The sequence below is a fragment of the Thalassophryne amazonica genome, chromosome 5 (genome assembly GCF_902500255.1).
Source record: "Thalassophryne amazonica chromosome 5, fThaAma1.1, whole genome shotgun sequence".
Lineage (NCBI taxonomy): Eukaryota > Metazoa > Chordata > Actinopteri > Batrachoidiformes > Batrachoididae > Thalassophryne > Thalassophryne amazonica.
This window is the reverse complement of record NC_047107.1, coordinates 127,560,834-127,566,424: the sequence shown is the minus strand read 5'-3', so window position 1 is coordinate 127,566,424 and position 5,591 is coordinate 127,560,834.

The window sequence follows — 5,591 nt, the reverse complement described above, 5'->3', positions numbered from 1 at the left end:
TTAAAAGGATGAACATCCATCATAATAGTAAACTGCGTTAAATGTTCATTTGTGAGTAGAAGAAGAGTATTTGGAGGACAGCCTGTCCATGAACAGATCACAGGGGTAGATCTCAGATTCTGCCATCGGAAGAAGGCAGTACTACAACTCAGCTTGTGGCTTATCTTTCTGATAATGATCTCTTTGAGTCACTACAGTCAGCGGTTAGAACTTATCCCTCCACAGAGACAGCACTTACTAAAGTGGTGAATGATCTGCTGCTGGTGATGGATATGGACACAAACATCACACTCCTGCAACTGATCAGTGAGATCAGATTTGAATCAGATATGCGACAAATCTGATTTGAACTGGCAGTCTGAATAAAACTTTAACGTAATGATTGATAAGGTTGACAGCATTACTGTTGGATTTGACTTGCAAAAAATTATTTTTGTATTACTGGCCGGGTTCTTTCATGATGACATCATAATATCTCAATGTGTCTTGTATAACAACATGCCTTTGAAACTCGTGCTGGTAAAATATTGAGCACTGCAGTGTTCTGTATTAAGCCCACTGCTCTTCTTCCTTTAAGTAGCGCCTCTTGAACATATACCTCGATGCTATAGAATTACTTTTCAATGTTATACAGATGACTTTCAGCTTTACATGTCAATTAATGCAAACACTCCCTGTGAAATTAGGACTCTAGAGGATTGTCTGGCATCGGTGGAAAAACTCAATGTCCTTTAATTTCTTAATCTTAAATTCTAACATGACTTAGATGATGGTCACTGGTCCTGCAAGACAGACATTTGTTGGATGAGCTAACCTTAACACTGGATGCATGCCATTCATAAAGCAAAAAATCTATGGCTGATCTTTGATCTTACACTGTCTCTTGGCCTACACAGAGAAATTATGAAGAAAGATTTCTTTCTTTTGACCTATTCTGTTTGTGGCGGATGCAGAGACATTAATTCATGCCTTTGTGTTCGCTAGAATTGATGTAATGTTTTATTTTCTGGTTTGGTGCAGACAAGCTTAAGAAGTCTTCAGATGTTTAAAAATGCTGCTGTTCGAGTTCTAACCAAGAAACTTTGATCATATAATCCCTGCAGCCCGGTCTTACTTTTTTCCCGTACCCCATTATGAAAACCGTCTGCTTTTCGTGACATGTTTTTTTTTATTTTGCTATTTAGAATCTTCCCCTTCTGCTAACTCTAACCATAACCATAGCATAAGTGTGTACCCTCCCCAAACATTAACCGTGACCCCCCCAGACCCCCCTTCACCCCACATTGTGCCCCGTCACAAAATGAACGTGCCCCCATTACAAAAAATGGCCCATTTTCGTACCCCCATCAAAACACATTGATTAATGTACTTTTCGTAACCCAGTCCCATGAACTGCCATGACACTGGGTTGTACCCCTGATTTTGGCCTACCTTCAATGGCTTCTTGTTTGTAGGATGTCAGATTGTAAGGTTTTGTTAGTAACATAGAAAATCCTGCATGGACTAGTGCCTCCCTATCTGGCTAGTCTCATTAAACCTCATGTACCTGGACCTTGCTCTGTGTTGTCGGGATTCAGGATTACTATGTATTCTAAAGGTTAAAAAGAAGTCAGCAGGTCACAGAGCTTTTTCTTATTGTGCATCTTTTCTGTGTAATAATCTGTCTGCTGCGAAAAAACAATTTGATTCTGTGGAGTTATTGAAATCCAGATTAAAGATGCATCTGTTCTCCCTAGTTTATAATTAATATAGACAGCTGGATTTAAACATTTTTCCTCTTTAACTAAAATTTATGTCATTACTGGTGGAGTAAGACTCAGTCTCATCACATACAAATTCTGGGGAATGTTGATGAAGTTTAGGAATATGTTGCCAGTGAACACGTTGGCATTTTGTCTCCCTTTTTAATGTTTGTGAGATTGTGTTGCTGTGAGCTGTTCATTCCAGTCGATTGATTTCTCCTGGTCTCTGCCTGAGGTTGAGCTGGCGATGGCACTTATGATGAGGTGTTGGACTGCTGGGATGCCAGGATTTCCTTGGGATTGTGGATCCTTTGCCTCACCAGCTGACCAAGCAAGTCCTATGTGGTCCTTCTTGATTGAGTACTTGATGATGCCTGGATGTCGCCGAGAGACATTTACAGGAGCAAATAAGACTAAGATTTTATGGGAAATGGAATGGAACACCAACTTGTCATTTGTACCCCCTATATTTGGTGACAACTCTTGGTCATCTGGGTGTTTTTGAGCCATCAGGTTGTTGTCATCACTGAACTCTGTAGGTAATATGTTTGCTTATCTGCAATTTTTCTGTCCTTGCATGTTTGACATTTTTTTTTGCTATGCTTTGCTATTTCCTTATTGTTAGTAGCAAAATACTCTGCTGAGTCTGGTCTGCTTGAGGTTTCTTCCTGTAATCAAAAACACGTGAGGTAGTTGTTCTTACCAATGAGCTTGCTCAGTGGGTGGGTAATGCCAGACCTCACTTGTGAAGTGCCGAAAGGGGACTTATGTTGTGATTTGGCACTGTACAAATAAACTGAATAGAATTAAATCAATCTTTTTGGATGACTGATTATAGTGTCTTATTGTAGCCTTCTTGTTGATTTAGTACTGCAGTACTGCACAGAGTTATTACATCAGCTGTCAATGACTGGCTTGTTACTGTTGTAAGCAGAACGCGATACTGGACTGATTAAAATCACATCTGTCCCAAGTGAAAAATTGGACCCACAAACATCTAGAGGTACAGATCAAAGCATGCAAGTGGAACATGACTGCCAAAGCTCCCTGAGGTGAAGCTGTAAGGTGAATTTTTGAACTTTTCCATTTGGGCTTATATTTATGCCCTGGGATAGACTCACAGCTTGTCCAGGGTGTAACCTGTCTCTTGTCTAATGACCACTGGGATAGGCTCCAGTGCCCCCCCCCCCCCCCCCCCCCCCCATGACCTTTAACTAGAATAAGCACCTTTACGAAATGGATGGCTGGGTTTACATTTATTTAAATTAGTTTTCAATTAAATTTCATAATGTACATAAGCAGAGTGTGCACAATGTGAACCTGAAAGGGTTCATATTTAATATTGTGGCATATAAACAGCAGATAAACTGTGCTTGACTTTAGAGCAGCTTTTTGGAGGTCTATGGCCCTTACAATAGTAATGCACCAAAAACCAAAGGGTGCACAGATGAGTCCATGTGTTTGTGACTTAAAGAATGCGGGCGCTGGGCGCTTGGAAACTAGCACAGACACTTGTGCTAAATGCATTGCATTGGGTTGAACAAAGGGCTCAAGGCCTTAAGGCAAAGTTAAATTTTTATTCCTGGAGCAGGAATCAGTTCTCCAAGCCCTCCTCAGAGTGCACGGACCACCCAAGCAAAATGTGTGCTTTTATGATGCAACAACTTGCTCCTTTCAGAGTCTCTGCTGGACTCGCAATACATCAGGTTATCTATTCACCAACTGATAACTATCAAAATCCTCTAAAATACATGAATGACAAATTGTTGGTATGAAGTCCTGAGTGTTATCAGGCTCGGTGTTGACAACTGGCTGGACACAATGCAGAACACAAACTCACCGAACTGTAGGCTTAACTCTTTTACTGGGTTGAGTAGCAGGGGTCGGTACATGGTAAGGCAGTCAGACAGGAGCAAAAGTACAATCATCAGGCGAGAGACGTGGTCGAGGAAAACTAGCAGGTGGTCAAAAACACAATGAGGCAACACGAAGCAAGGCAATGGTACAAGAAAAGGCTGGAAAGAAGGCTCTAGGCACATCGATCTGGCGAAGGACCAGAGCAAAGAGAGAGTCTTAAATCCACCCAAGTGACGAGCAGCAAATCAAGGACAGGTGTGAGGGGAGGCGACTAGAACAGGGGTGTGGTCAGACAAAGGGAAACGCTCACCACCAAAAGAAAGACAGAGAGAACCCAAGCAGAAAGCAACAGGCAAAGAGCCGACAACCCCCCCAAAAATAAGACAAAATATACAATAAACAGAGCACAAACCCAAAACCTGACAAGTATATAACTGCAAACTTATTGTGCAATCAGGTTTAATACAATGCATGCAAAACAATATGACTTAGACTTTCTTTATTGTCACTGCACAAAAAAACACAGTGAGTCTGGCAACGAAATGTCGTTTCTTGGCTACCACTGTACACAGCAAAAACAAGTTGTAAATACCTTTAAATACACACACACACACACACTAATATATATATATATATATATATATATATATATATATATATATATATATATATATATATATATATATATATATATATATATATACCCATTTTGTATGAGATGAACTCAAAGATCTAAAACTTTTTCCACATACACAATATCACCATTTCCCTCAAATATTGTTCACAAACCAGTCTAAATCTGTGATAGTGAGCACTTCTCCTTTGCTGAGATAATCCATCCCACCTCACAGGTGTGCCATATCAAGATGCTGATTAGACACCATGATTAGTGCACAGGTGTGCCTTAGACTGCCCACAATAAAAGGCCACTCTGAAAGGTGCAGTTTTATCACACAGCACAATGCCACAGATGTCGCAAGATTTGGGGGAGCGTGCAATTGTCATGCTGACAGCAGGAATGTCAACCAGAGCTGTTGCTCGTGTATTGAATGTTCATTTCTCTACCATAAGCCGTCTCCAAAGGCGTTTCAGAGAATTTGGCAGTACATCCAACCAGCCTCACAACCGCAGACCACGTGTAACCACACCAGCCCAGGACCTCCACATCCAGCATGTTCACCTCCAAGATCGTCTGAGACCAGCCACTCGGACAGCTGCTGGAACAATCGGTTTGCATAACCAAAGAATTTCTGCAAAACCGTCAGAAACCGTCTCAGGGAAGCTCATCTGCATGCTCGTCGTCCTCATCGGGGTCTCGACCTGACTCCAGTTCGTTGTCGTAACTGACTTGAGTGGGCAAATGCTCACATTCGCTGGTGTTTGGCACATTGGCGAGGTGTTCTCTTCACGGATGAATCCCAGTTCACACTGTTCAGGGCAGATGGCAGACAGAGTGTGTGGCGTTGTGTGGGTGAGCGGTTTTCTGATGTCAATGTTGTGGATCGAGTGGCCCATGGTGGCGGTGGGGTTATGGTATGGGCAGGCGTCTGTTATGGACGAAGAACACAGGTGCATTTTATTGATGGCATTTTGAATGCACAGAGATACTGTGACGAGATCCTGAGGCCCATTGTTGTGCCATACATCCAAGAACATCACCTCATGTTGCAGCAGGATAATGCACGGCCCCATGTTGCAAGGATCTGTACACAATTCTTGGAAGCTGAAAATGTCCCAGTTCTTGCATGGCCGGCATACTCACCGGACATGTCACCCATTGAGCATGTTTGGGATGCTCTGGACCGGCGTATACGACAGCGTGTACCAGTTCCTGCCAATATCCAGCAACTTCGCACAGCCATTGAAGAGGAGTGGACCAACATTCCACAGGCCACAATTGACAACCTGATCAACTCTATGCGAAGGAGATGCGTTGCACTGCATGAGGCAAATGGTGGTCACACCAGATACTGACTGGTATCCCCGCCAATA